Source organism: Tupaia chinensis, unplaced genomic scaffold, assembly GCF_000334495.1.
Source record: "Tupaia chinensis unplaced genomic scaffold, TupChi_1.0 Scaffold139612_1, whole genome shotgun sequence".
NCBI lineage: Eukaryota > Metazoa > Chordata > Mammalia > Scandentia > Tupaiidae > Tupaia > Tupaia belangeri.
In genome coordinates this window covers 1,333,726-1,347,461 of record NW_006199495.1, presented here as the reverse complement: position 1 = coordinate 1,347,461, position 13,736 = coordinate 1,333,726, and the positions used below count along the sequence as shown (strand labels likewise).

The following is a 13,736-nucleotide window of genomic DNA, read 5'->3' as shown; positions in this document are numbered from 1 at the left end:
CATCCATTGCCCTAATCCATAAAGCTGAGAATATTACCTTGTGGGCAAACAAGAACTTGGGCAATGTGATTAAATGAAGGTGTGGAGATAGAGAGATTATTCTGCATTATGCAGTGAATCTTAAATGCAAGGCAAAATATCTAATGCATATTATGAAAGAGATTTGACATAGACCATACAAGAAGACAGCCATGTGAAGGAAGCAGAGGGAAGCTGAGTCAGAGGGAAAAGCTATGCCACTTGGAGGGCGAAGGTGCTTCAGCTTAGAACAACTCTAGAACTCACCACACATGCCGGCACCACAACGGGAAGGCCGCTGCCCATGTCATGTGGAAGAAAAAAGGACTGAGTGCAGAAGAAAAGAGAGCCTGCGTGATGGAAATCCCTTTTGAGACAAAAGATGTACTCCACTTACAAGGCATGAAGAGGGCTCCGAACGAGAAGGGCATCACTGCCACGTCGGTAGAAGATGCCCTTCAGAGTTCAGTTGATGACCGCAGGGCTGACTGCGAGAGGATCGGTACTTCCAAATGATTATTGGGCTTTTCCAAGTAGTAAATTGGAGGTTCTGGAATCATGGTTCTTTTGAAGGAAGCCAAAAACATGAAAACCTACAGAAGAGCATTGATAAAGCTAGAATTGGCCGCCATGATAGGGAAGTGCGTATCATGCTAGCAAAAGAGCTTCCTTCGCTTCGGAACCAAAGGGAACAGCTGAAGGCAGAAGTGGAAAAATGCAAAGAATGTGACCCACAAGTCTTGGAAGAAATACGTCAAGCAAATGAAGGAGCCGAAGAGCTCCTAACAGAGGGGCTGATAACATATTTGCTGTAAAATCGTGGGCCTGAAGAAAATTCGGGCTTCAAGAAAATAAAATTGATACAAATTTTGGCATTCCAGAAGACTCTGACTACATACTAAAATTTTGTGACAATAAAGAATCCATGTGCTTGTGAATACGTACATTTTCAAGTATTTACCAGCTAAATGTATTGAATCTCACTTACCTGTTACTGTGTTTATCATCTTGTTCATTTTAATAAAGTAAAAAAATGCAGGAGAAAAAAAAAAGCCTCTCGAAGCTGGAAACAAATTCTCCCTCAATGCATTTAGAAAGAGTGCTCAACGGTGGCCCCTTGAGTCTTTCACACTGAAACTGATTTTAAATTGTTGGTCTCCAGAACTGTAAGAGAACACATTTGCTTGTTTTAAGACACAAAATTTGAGGGATTTGTTACGGTATCCACTAGAAACTATTGTAATACACAAGTTGTATGCCATATGAGCGCTGTGAACTTTGCCCTTTTGGGTCAAGCATATTCAGAAGATATATTTTATTTTGCCTTTTAAAATGCTCTTCTTGTGTGTTGATCTTTTCAATACAGTACTCAGTTAAAACTCTGATTTTTTAATTTTTAATTTCCAGAAGATACATGGCCTCTTGAGAGAAAGAAAGAGGGAGAGAAAGCACTCCCCAGTGGGGTGTGGTCACACCACTGTCCCTCCTCTTCCATTTCTCCATTCTGTCAGGTTTTTGCAGCATGCACACACATGCACCCAATATGTTTTTCAAGTCCTGAGTCCAGGATCAAAACATGCAATTGGCCATGTGAGATCCTAACAATTGGGTGGTTAGACCTGCCCATATAAAAATTTTAATACATACTACAGATATGTATCCATTGCCTATAATAACTATATACTGAAATTGCAACTAAAATAATCATTGTTCCATGGGACAATGCATTTGGAATCAGGCTCAACGATATTGGAAGGACTTTCTGTCATACCATTTTACTGATTCTTGTGTATGATTTGTGCTTGATGTTCTTTGTACTTCACAAGAGATTCCACTAATGAGTTTTGTTTAAAGCTCTCTTATACGTTTAGATTGGATACAAATGTTTAAAAACTTATGTGCGTACACTTCCCAGTACTTTATGGAGATTTGATGCTATATGAATCAAAATTTAGTGTTTTGTTTGCATGCATATAGGCTTTTCCATAAAAAAAAAAAATCTGTTGTGGGAAAGACTGTGAGTTATGTAGTCAATATCCATTCTCCCCCCCCCCTTTTTTTCTTTCCTTTGAGAGGTTTTTGCTTATAGGTTGCGTGCACTTGCCAGAAAGACAGAGAGAGAGACAGAGAAACAGAAAGCGAGAAATCACCCCCAGGGGGTATGACCACGCCACAATCCCTCCTCCTCCATTCCCCTCCCAGGATCTTGGGCACGCACGCACACCTGCTGGCATAAGTTTAAGACACCAGGACTGAGACTCAAACCGCAGTCATCTATATGGAAGTCCAGCGACATAGCCATTACACTAACTGCTGGTCCCCATTCTCCCCTTCTTTACTAACAAATCTCTAGTGTTGGGGGAAGAACTGTAAGTTATGTAGTCAATATCCATTCTCCCCCCCCCTTTTTTTCTTTCCTTTGAGAGGTTTTTGCTTATAGGTTGCGTGCACTTGCCAGAAAGACAGAGAGAGAGACAGAGAAACAGAAAGCGAGAAATCACCCCCAGGGGGTATGACCACGCCACAATCCCTCCTCCTCCATTCCCCTCCCAGGATCTTGGGCACGCACGCACACCTGCTGGCATAAGTTTAAGACACCAGGACTGAGACTCAAACCGCAGTCATCTATATGGAAGTCCAGCGACATAGCCATTACACTAACTGCTGGTCCCCATTCTCCCCTTCTTTACTAACAAATCTCTAGTTTTTTTGTGAGAGAGAAGCAATGTGCTCCTCTTCCTCTCCTCCGCTCACATCATATTTGCCACTTGTTTAAGTTACCGGTGGACCATCTGGCCGAGTTCTGATATATGAGGTACAGGAGATGTTGTGTCTGACAAAAATGAGACCAAGACCTTCTATGAGGTCCAAGACTGCTTTGAAGTGAATGTAGCAGAACTTCAGGAAGAAATCAACATCTCCACATGCACTGGGCGGAGTCTGAAACCACATGCCGCTATGGGCTGGAGCTGGCCTGCTCCCCACCTGCTGCTTCAAACCATCTCTCCAGGCGACAGATAGGTCTTTCTTTTTACTGTTGGAAAGCTATAAAATTGACTTAGAACAATTTTTATTTTGGAAAAATATGTTTTTTTTTTTAAATTATGTTTTTATTTTAGTTTTCCACAAGATTTGTGTAGCATATTTTGGATAATCAAGTGTGTGGAAAATATCTTCACAGGCTGATGATAAAAATAATTAAAACTATAGCCATACGAAAAATAAATAATATCTAGAAAATTAATTTGGGCCCTTGGTGGAGTGGTGATTAAGACAGCTTGATCCCACATGACCAACTGTGCAGTTCAAGACCTGGACCCAGTGGCCTTTAAAACAAACCAGGTGCATGTGTGTGCCCAAAATACCAAAAGGAGGAAGAAATGGAAAAAGTGGGATTGCAGTGTCACCATTCCCAAGGCAGTGCTTTCTCACTTTCCCTCTTTCTTCTGCTGTCTCTTTCTGTCAGCATATGCTTCCTGGCAAATTAAAAATAATAATAATAATAATAAAACTACTTACACCTACAACCATTAGCACGTAGTAGAGTAACAGTGAGAGCCAGATCCCTTTGTACATTGAAGCATTAATTGATGATGCATTATTTAATGATTGCCCTTAGTACCTTGCAGCTTGTAGGAAGATAATAGTAATTATTATTAAAATCCATTTTCTACTTAACATTTTATGCCAACAAAAATCTTGTATTGACCCATCTGAAATCCATCCAGTCTTTCCCAGTCTTTCTTAGATTATACCATTAAGCACCTGCATTATGCAATAATTAGAGCATTTAATAAGTCCCTTACTTTTAAAAGATTGAAGTGATACAAAACAAAACAAAACAAAACAAAAAAAACCTACGTGCTGATTTTAGACAGGAGCTTACCAATAGGTGCCATCTTCATTGAAAATGCTTTTTTTCTTGACCTCTAATATACTTCCTTACAGCGTCTATGCCAATTTTTCTTTTCAATGCTCTTCCTGCATTTCTCATTCTCAACAGATGACTTATCTGTAAACACTCTGATGCCATCCAGATCAAAATGTTTTAGATCTCCACTCAGTATTTCCTGCTTTTCTTCCCCAGCTTGTCTCTCACCTCTCACAGAAAGACCAATTTTTTATCTCATTTACTATTGTCTCAAGGAAAAAAAATCCATCCAACATCCTTTCCTCTGATAGTTCACATATTTTTTCTAAATATGTTCTAGTTTGTCTTGTCTCTGTTTTTTTTTTTTCCTTCTTTCAATTTCACCAGCTCTTTAAATTCCTTCTGTCTCTTTCTTTTCTTTCTCTGAAAACCTTTCAAAGTGTAGACATAGCTTGCTGTTTTCAATAGTTCATCCTCTGTTTACTGCTTAAACCCTTGAAATCTGATTTATGGCAACTATTTCTTTTTTTAAGTAGTATTTATTAAAATGCATGCATATCAAATTAAAATATATAAAACTGAAAATGACTATAAGTTATTCCAATAGTGCTAGGTATAATTTACTCTTTTTCCCCCTTTTTAAAAACTTTGGTAACTCATTATTCTTAAAGACATTCTTCAGTAAGTTAGAGCCTTTTTCCTTTTCCCAACTCGTGACAAACTTAATTTATTTCTTCCAGAATTTTTGTGATTGAATCATTTTGTTTCTGCAGCTGCTTCTGGTCCCTTGATTGACTCTCCTTTGGGAATTTTTCTCTTCCATGCTGAACTGTATCTCTGTAACTAAGTTAAATAATATACATGGTTAAATTTGGTACTGTGTGACAAACACTCTAGCTTTAATGTACAAAATAAATATAAAAGTAATGAATTATTGTAGTATGTATGACATATATGTAAGAATGATTATTATTTTCATTATCTTAGTTTAAATATTCCCTATAGTCAATAAATTATGAATTTGTATTCCCGTTTCTGTCCTAGTATTTAGTCATATATTATTTTTCTCTTCAAGCATATTTCTATTTGAATGGAACAGCTTTTGACATCTCAAACATAGCATATGTAAGACTTTAATTATAGCCCTCATGTCTTAGGGAGAAAATTATAAAATAGTTTCTGCTTTCACTTTCTTCCCCATTTTAAGGACTAGAAATCCTCCCAGTCATGAAAAACTGAATGCTGGAATTTCCCTAGTCTTAAGATGCAAAAATTCTGGAGCCAAAATGCATTAACGTGATTCCTGATTTTGTTGAACATTTGTTTTGTGATCTTAATAAATTTATTTTTTGTACCTTAGTTTCTTCATCTAAAAAGAAGGGATAATAATAAAATTTCATTGCACATTATCGTTGTGTGGGTTAAAAGTATTAAAGTACATAAAACTTGAAATGGTGACTAGAAAAATACTATATACCTTTGAGTTTATTATTATTATACCTTTTTTCTCCCATTTAATTAATCACTGTTCTAGTATGTTGATAATTCTTTTAGTGGGCTTTCTGTTTTAAGAAAAATAAAATATTATCTATTCTATTATCTATTCTATTCAGATAGAATAGACTCTACCTGATTCTATTCTAGCTCTTCTTGATTTTCTAGCGAATCATTTAACTTTAGAGAAAGTTAGTTTTACTATATAAACTTGGGGGGAACTGAGTTATCTCATTTTTTTTTAAGATTCAAACAAGATGTTTTCTGATAAAATGTGAATGGATTTCTCCATTATCCTTCATATTTCCTTCTTCTTCTTCTTTTCATTAATGTTGTTCTCAACCTATATTTGGAGAACCTTAGCACATGATTTGGGACAAGAAACTGTAGAATAACTATGCCTGATCTGGGGACTCCATCCTTTCACTCCAGGTTAAGGAGTTCAGGTGAATGATCTGATTTATCTAAGCTGCAGTATTCTCACATGTAAAGTGTTGCTAGTAATGGGATCTCTACTGAAGGCTTGTTTGAAAGGCTTGATGTCTTGGTCAAGCACTTACACCAGTTTGAGGCATAGAGTGAACAGGCAGTAGAATTATTCTTATGGTTATTATTTTAAATTTCTTCATGTTTCTGTTTCTAACCTATTCTTTATTACCTTTTTCTTTTTCTTGAGAGGTTTTTGCTATAGGGTATGTGTGCTCGCCAAAAAAGACAGAGACAGAGAGACAGAAAGCGAGAAATCATCCCCCATGGGGGATGGCCATTCCGCAATCCCTTCTCCTCCATTCTCCTCTCAGGATCTTGGACACGCATGTACACGCGCTCAGCGTGAGTTTAAGCCACCTGTCTGGGACTCGAACCGTGGTCAACTACATGGGAGTCCAGTGACATAGCCATTATGCCAACTGCTGATCCCATCTATTCCTATTATATGCTAAAAAGAGGTTGGTTAAATCAATAAACATGCTTCAGATAGAAACCAAAGCATATATAAGTAGAATGTCCATCTCTTTTACCTTTGTAGTCAATTTGGGGAACACTTTTAATATTTTATTTTATATTTTAATATACACAACTTTTTCAGTGATATTTTTCTGTAAGACCAGGGTTGACATAATTTTTATAAAATGCAAATAGGGGGACCAGCAAATGGCATGGTGGTGGTAAAGGTGCTGGACTCCCACGTGGCTGATAGTGGTTTGAGTGCCGCACCTGGAGGGTTGCTTTTTCACTTTCTCTCTTCCTCTCCCTCTTTCTCTCCCTCTCTGTCAGGTGAGTGCATGAGTCCTGTACCAAACTAAACAATAATAATGATAAATAAAATTAAACAAATAATTCTGAAAAAATAAAAAGCAAACACATGAATTTAATTTTTTACAGTCAGTTTCATTTTGATGGCTGCTCTTAATATTTGCAAGGTTTTGAGAGGGTCTCTCTTTAAAAATTATATCTATGTATTTTAAAATTATGTTTAATCACTATATACCTTTATAATGTATAACATGATTTTTCCACATTAGGAGAAAGGAAAGACATTTTCACATGCACTAATGTCAGCAGATCGTGCTGCACTTTTGTGTGTATTAAATGTTTTTTTTCCAGATTCCCTCCCCTTCACCCCCTATTATGAGAGTCTCTTGAAAAAGAGAATGTAGCACTTGCAAATAATGCACAAAATCCTCATAGTAAAAAAAGAATAATAATAATATATTGTTTTAAATTTTCCAAAGGGTATTTGTGCTTCCCAAGGAAAGAGAGAAAAAAAGATAAAGAGGGAGGGAAAGAGGTCATAAAACAAACCTCCCACTGGGAAATGGTCACACCACCATCCTGTCTTCTCTATTTCTCCCTCTTTTTGGGATTTTGGGTTTGAATACACATGTCTCTGTGTCTTTCAAGCTGCCCGCCTAGTACTCAAAATGTATAGTCAGCCATGTGGGCCAGCTGCATTAGCCACCACACCACCAGCAGGCCTAGTAAACAATGATTGTATATACACAGAAAAGAAAGGACACCTGCTTCAACTCAACTTCAATTATTATAAATGTATTTATTTATTTACTTATTTAGGTTTTTGCCATAAAGCTCAAGTACTCTCCAGAAAAAGAGAGACAGAGACAGAGAAAGGAAAAGTGAGAAATCACCGCTCCTCTCTTCCAGGTCAGACAGCCACAATGGAATCCCTTCTCCTCTATCCTCCTCTTAGGACTTTGGGCACGCACATACGTACTGAGCAGGATTCCCAAGTAACTGGGTCCAGGACTCAAATGGCATTGGGCGTGTGAGAACCCAGTGCCTTAACCACTATACTACTTGCTGGTATATTTATTTTATAGCAGTCTGGTCAAATAAGATATTAGCAATAATTAATTGTTAAGGGGAGCTATTACAGGAGTTATTGACAGCTTAATGTGCTTCAAATACATTTTAAAAAGATAAAAAGTTCCCGTGTAACTTATAAATTATTTTAACACAAAAGTGTAACAAATTGTTACACTTTTAATTGATTTCTAAACTTGCCTTTTAATCAAGCTGCTTTATTTCTTGTCTTTAAAGCTTTTGCCATAGGATGCTTGTGCTGGCTGGAGAAAGAGAGAGGGAAAGTGAGAAATTATCCTCCAAGGGAAGATGGCCATTCCACAGTCCCTTCTCCTCCGTTCTCCTCTGGGGATTTTAGGCATGCTGGCACATATGCCCAAAATGATTGTCACACTGCTGGTCTGAGACTCAAACTACAGTTGACCATGTAGGAATACACTGGCTTAACCACTATGCCACATGCTGGCCCCCCAGGCTGCTTTCTTTTACAAGCCTCTTCTATTGTATGATATTTAGATTATATCCCATTTATCATGTGTCAGAATACAAATCATTTAAAATTTATGTCAGCTTACATTATTCTCATATAGAGTATTGAGAAAATTAACCTAAATAACTTCTAATCTTTAGTATAAATAATTTTGAATTTTTTTAAAAAAATTAAGCCTAAAAATATTCTTAATATGACTACCAGCAAACAATTTGCTGCTCAAAATAATTCAAAAATTGTACATAATACATTGGGTAGGGATCAGCAGATAGCATAATGGTTGCATCACTGGACTCTCACAGAGTCAACCATGGTTTGAGTCTCGGACCTGGTAGCTTTAACTCACACCAGGTGCGTGCACATGCAAGCCCAAGATCCTGAGAGGAGAATGGAGGAGAAGGGATTGCTGCATGTCCAAGCTCCCTGGAAAGTGATTTCATGCTTTCTCTCTGTCTCTCTGATAAGTGCACATGCCCTATAACAAAAATCTCTCAACAACAACAACAACAACAAATACATTGGGTAGTCAAGAAAGCAATGACACATTTTTTGCATAGAAAAAATATGTCATGATTTTTCCTTTCATCTTTATACTCTGCCTTTTTGCCTACATTTGTTTTTTTGTCACACACACAAATTTGACAGAAAAATTGATAATATTTATTACCACTACACTGAAAAAGGAACATTTTTGTCAGGAAAACATCTCACTTAGCATTTAACAGAATTTTGTCCCTTGCATATTTTAACTATTTCATATATTATTCCATAAATATCCACATACACTTATACATTCAAAAATACAAAGATCACTATGGTTCAATAAACTATTGGCTACTTAATGAATTATTAATTGATAATTTGGAGAGATATGTTATACTGAAAATGACTAGTAATTATGAAATCATTGTTTTAATGTTGAGATGATTAATATTGGGTCATCAGAAAAGTCATGATGCATTTTTGCATAGAAAAAACACAGAAAAATACCTCATGGCTTTTCTAAGGACTCAATATTTTAACACTTTTTTCCCTAACAAATACCCCTGCAAGGTAGAAAATAATATTTCAGTTTTCTCTGTATTAAAAAGAAAATAATAATGTGTTTCCAACAGAAGAACCAGTGTTTCTTGGAGGATTGGTTGATTCTGTGTATGAGGCAGACAAAGTAGAATATGAGTCTGTACTATCATATTCCTGTAAACAGTGTTCACAGTCTATTGTGAATAAGTCTAAAAAAGCCAGAATCTGAGTAAAAGGTATTTCAGTGGGCCAAACTTAGGACTGATTTTTAATTTAAAATAGAGTGGAAAAAACTTTAAATGACCTGTGATATAATTGTGTTTTAATATGAGCAAGAAGGTTAAGAAGAAAGCTCTTTTTTAACTCAACAATGAAAGTTAAATAAAGTACACAGAGTGAGTGATAGGATCAGAAAGATCAATTTTTTTTTCCATCATCAACGTGATAATTATTGATAGAGCTAAAAATTTGTGTAAAATGATATGGCAATACAGGATACTTCTGGGACATTTACAATGGAGTTATCTCTTGGATACCACCTTAACCAAGTGGTTAAGTCTGGCACAGAAATAGTAGGATATACAGACTCTATGAGTCCAAATTTGTGATACAAAGAAAAAACTGTCACTTGTATAACACTTTTGTTAACAAAATTTAACCTAATTATAATAGGATAAATCATCCATATCTACATTGTGAGACATTCCATACAAGACTGAATATACAAATAAACTACAGCCAGATCATAAATAAAAATAAAACTCTAGCCCACAATCTACAGTAAGTCAATGTACTATTTATCTCTAAATCAGACTTAGGGTATGTTACATCATTATCTCTAGCAGTCAGTACATAAATCCAAATAGTAACTTCTATAACAGTAAGTTCCAAACAGCCAACTCTTGGTTAATGGCTGTCAGTTTCAGGACCAGCAGATGGTGTAATGGCTACATTGTTGGACTCGAACATGTTTGAACACAGTTCATGTCCTAGACCCAGTGGCTTAAAACTCACGCCGGGCACCTGTGCATGCATGCCCAAAATCCCAAGAGGAGAATGGAGGAGGAGGGATTTCCATATGGTCATCCCCTGGGGGGTGATTTCTCGCTTTCTGTTTCTCTTTCTCTGTATCTCTGGCACATGCTCTCTAGCAAAAATGTCTCCGAAAAATAAATCAATAAAAATAACTGTCAGTTTCACTAACGTCCCCCCTCACTTCCAACTTAGAACCAATGAGAGGAAGCTGAATGTGTGCCTCTAACAAGACCTAGGATGTCCCACTTCTGTACAGGCCTTCGACAGCTTCTCTATACCAACACTTCCCAAACTGGTCTTACCTGAACCAGCCCTTTTGTTCACTATTAAGCTCTCTGCCTGTTCAGATTACCTGCCTCTGAATCTCGGCCAAAATACACGTGGTGGTGGCTCCTCCCTTGTATAAGAAGCTTTGATCACATTACCACTGTAAAGCCAGCCTAATACTATAACAGTTATACACAATAAAAAATGGTTAAGATTTGTATGCTACGCAAATAAAATAACAACAGCCACTGAGGAACCTACCTTGGAGTTATTCATTTATTAGGGTAAGGGCAAAAGACGACATAGAGTATTTATCTTTGAAAACGTTGAAATCTGATTAAGGATAAGTAACAAATATAAGTTCATAATAAAATAGTACAAAGATTAAATATCTGTAGTTTATATAGTAGAAATGATGTGCCTCTGCTGTATTTTACTAGTTTAAAACTGAGCCGAACAGGGCAAGCTGGTGGTGTGGTGTGTTAAAGGAGCTGGACTCACTTAGCTGACTGCAGTGGAAGTGCCACGGGCTTAAAAATCCTGATGGTTCTGTGTGCGTTCATGCCCAAAATTCCGGGAGGAGAATGGGGAAGGGAATGTGTTGCGGCCACCCCCAAAGCGGGTGATTTCTCACTTTCTCGCTTTCTGTTTCTCTCTGGTGAATATATGTGGTCTATAGCAAAATGAAAAAAAAAAAAAAAAACTTTGAGAGGGAGAGCAAGTTATGAAGAAGGAGTTGAAATTGGAGCAGATTGCTTGAATGGACAAGATTATGATGGACAGATATTGGAAAAAATATTCTCAATTTTAAAGAAAAGTGACTGAGGAGGGTTTGAAATAGTCAAGTCTCAAAAGATGACAAAATCAAGCAAAATATTCGTAGCGGGTCCAATACTGCTTTATTATAATAAGTGAAATTATCTTGGGAGAGTGTTGAAAACTTAATTATCTTAAAACCTGTTTTATAATATTTGTATTTATTCAATAACTTCTTTTTGGAATAGAATTCAAATGATTACAATTTAAGCAAAGTGTTATTTCAAAGACTTTAAAGATGTCACACATATTTAAAGTTTTCACAAATACTTTCTCACTTTTATATCATGCACATTTAGCCATTCACTCAGGGCCACATTTTATTCTGATTCTGTCTTCTTCACAAAGCACATATTCTAGCACCTATCAATAGCTTTTTCTTTTCAAATATGTTTAGTATACACTTCTCTAAAACAATAAATTCTGTGTAAGTTTTAGTTTACTTTGTACTCTTATATTAGAAAAATTAATTCAAGATATGGTGAGATTAATACATTGGCAATAGTAGTATAAGTTTTAGAAACCTAAAAAAAAAAAAAAAACTGGAAACAATATTATGGAGAATCATATAAATAATCTGAAAATTGAGAAGTAAAAAAAAAACTAAGCCAATTTTTGGAGTTTAAAAATCAAGAGTAAGAACCTTAAAACTTGTCTTCTGTTATATTAAGCGTTTTTAAAAATATGACAAAGTAATAAATAAAAAAAATTCAAGACATTTATTAGAAACTAAGATTCAATCTATGCACTGTAGGAATTTATAACAGGACTTGGAAGTGAAACCGAGATGTGTTTGAATTTCACTCCACACTTACAATGCGGTGTGTCCTGGTAAATATCCCTCACTGGGACCAGCAGTTGGTGTAATGACTATGTTGCAGGACTCCCATGTAGTCGATCACAGTTTGAGTACTAGACCCGGTGGCTTAAACTCACTCCAGGTGCGTGTGCGTGCGTGCCCAAGATCCCGAGAGGAAAATGGAGGAAAAGGGATTGTGGTGTGGCCATCCCCACGAGGGCTGATTTCTTGCTTTCTGTCTGTCTGTCTCTCTCTGTCTTTTTCGAGAGCACATGCTCCCTATAGCAAAAACCTCTCCAAAAAAAAAATAAAAAAGAAAAGAAAAGAAAAAGAAAAAGACAATATCCCTCACTTTCCTCAGCTTCCATTATCTTTTTAATAAATTGAGATTATGGATATTAAATGCCACACCACATGTAAGGTGGTTAAAATACCGAATTTACATAAACTGACTCATTTGCTCTTTCTAATACAACTATCATGTAAATATCATCATTATTTTTATTTCCAGGAAATGTTAACTGAAACCCTGAATTCTGCATGGCTTGTGCTGAATAATTACGGTGCTGGTAGTTGTAATTATCATGAAGGAGAGCTAAGGAGTGCCGGGGACTGTGCTAGCTAGGAAAGGCCCACAACGAGCATTGGGACTCACCCCAGCTTGGGATCAGGAATACGAGGCATAATTGGGGGAGAGAGGAGAATGGGGCCTCACGAATACTCCATTTGGTGAACCCCAGAAACAAAGAAGGCAGCATGGGAACTTGAAAGTAGCATGTAGAGACCAGCACGGAAGGACATAAGAATTTTTATGCTTAGTAATAATGGAAAATGAGCTAGGAAATACAATTAGAGAGCAGATTGAGAATGGTGACAGGGTACAAATTTGGATGTGATACTGTGGAAAATGGAGAACTATTGGAAGAAGTAATGGCAAGCATGCATAATTTAAGAAAATTAATCTGATATATTTTGTTTTTGCTTTTTGAGTAGGTCTAAAGGGAGAGTCTAATGCCTAAGAATCATTAAAGTTGTGATTATGGCAATCTAATATGGCAGTGGCAGCAGACATTTAAAAGACTCATAGATACTTTAGAAAATAATATCAATAGTTCATGAGGAGGAGCTACTGAAATTTGTGTCAAAGGAAATAGTTTGTAAAAATAGGTTTTGGGATTTGTCCATTATTGCATACCTAACAGTAATATCAGAGCTTAGATAATTTCCTAAAAATGATAGAGATGTATTTACAAAACTCACAATTCTGGTGGCTAGAAAGTCCAAAAGCATAGGCCTACAGCATGTCTGCCAAAAGTGGTGAGGATATTGGGCATGTGAAGAGAGAGACAGAGACAGAGACAGAAGGAGAGTTTTTAAGGAACTGGCCCTCAAGAAAACTAACCACAGCTCAAGCATTCTAAATCTCACTGACTCTCTTGAAATAGCATTAATCTATTCACAAGAATATTGCTTCTGTAGTACAATCACCATGAACCACTACGCCTCACTACCTTCTCACATAGAATTCCAAACAACGAAACTTCAGGGGACTGATGGTGATAAAGTGTAACAGGTTTAAAGTAAGTGACTGGAAGGATATG

At 36.6% G+C, this 13,736-nt stretch overlaps 1 pseudogene; it reads left to right on the top strand.

Annotated features, from left to right (window-relative positions):
* Window positions 1–327: 327 nt before the first annotated feature.
* On the top strand, window positions 328–955 carry LOC102489999 (meiotic nuclear division protein 1 homolog pseudogene; annotated as a pseudogene).
* The last annotated feature ends 12,781 nt before the right edge of the window (window positions 956–13,736 follow it).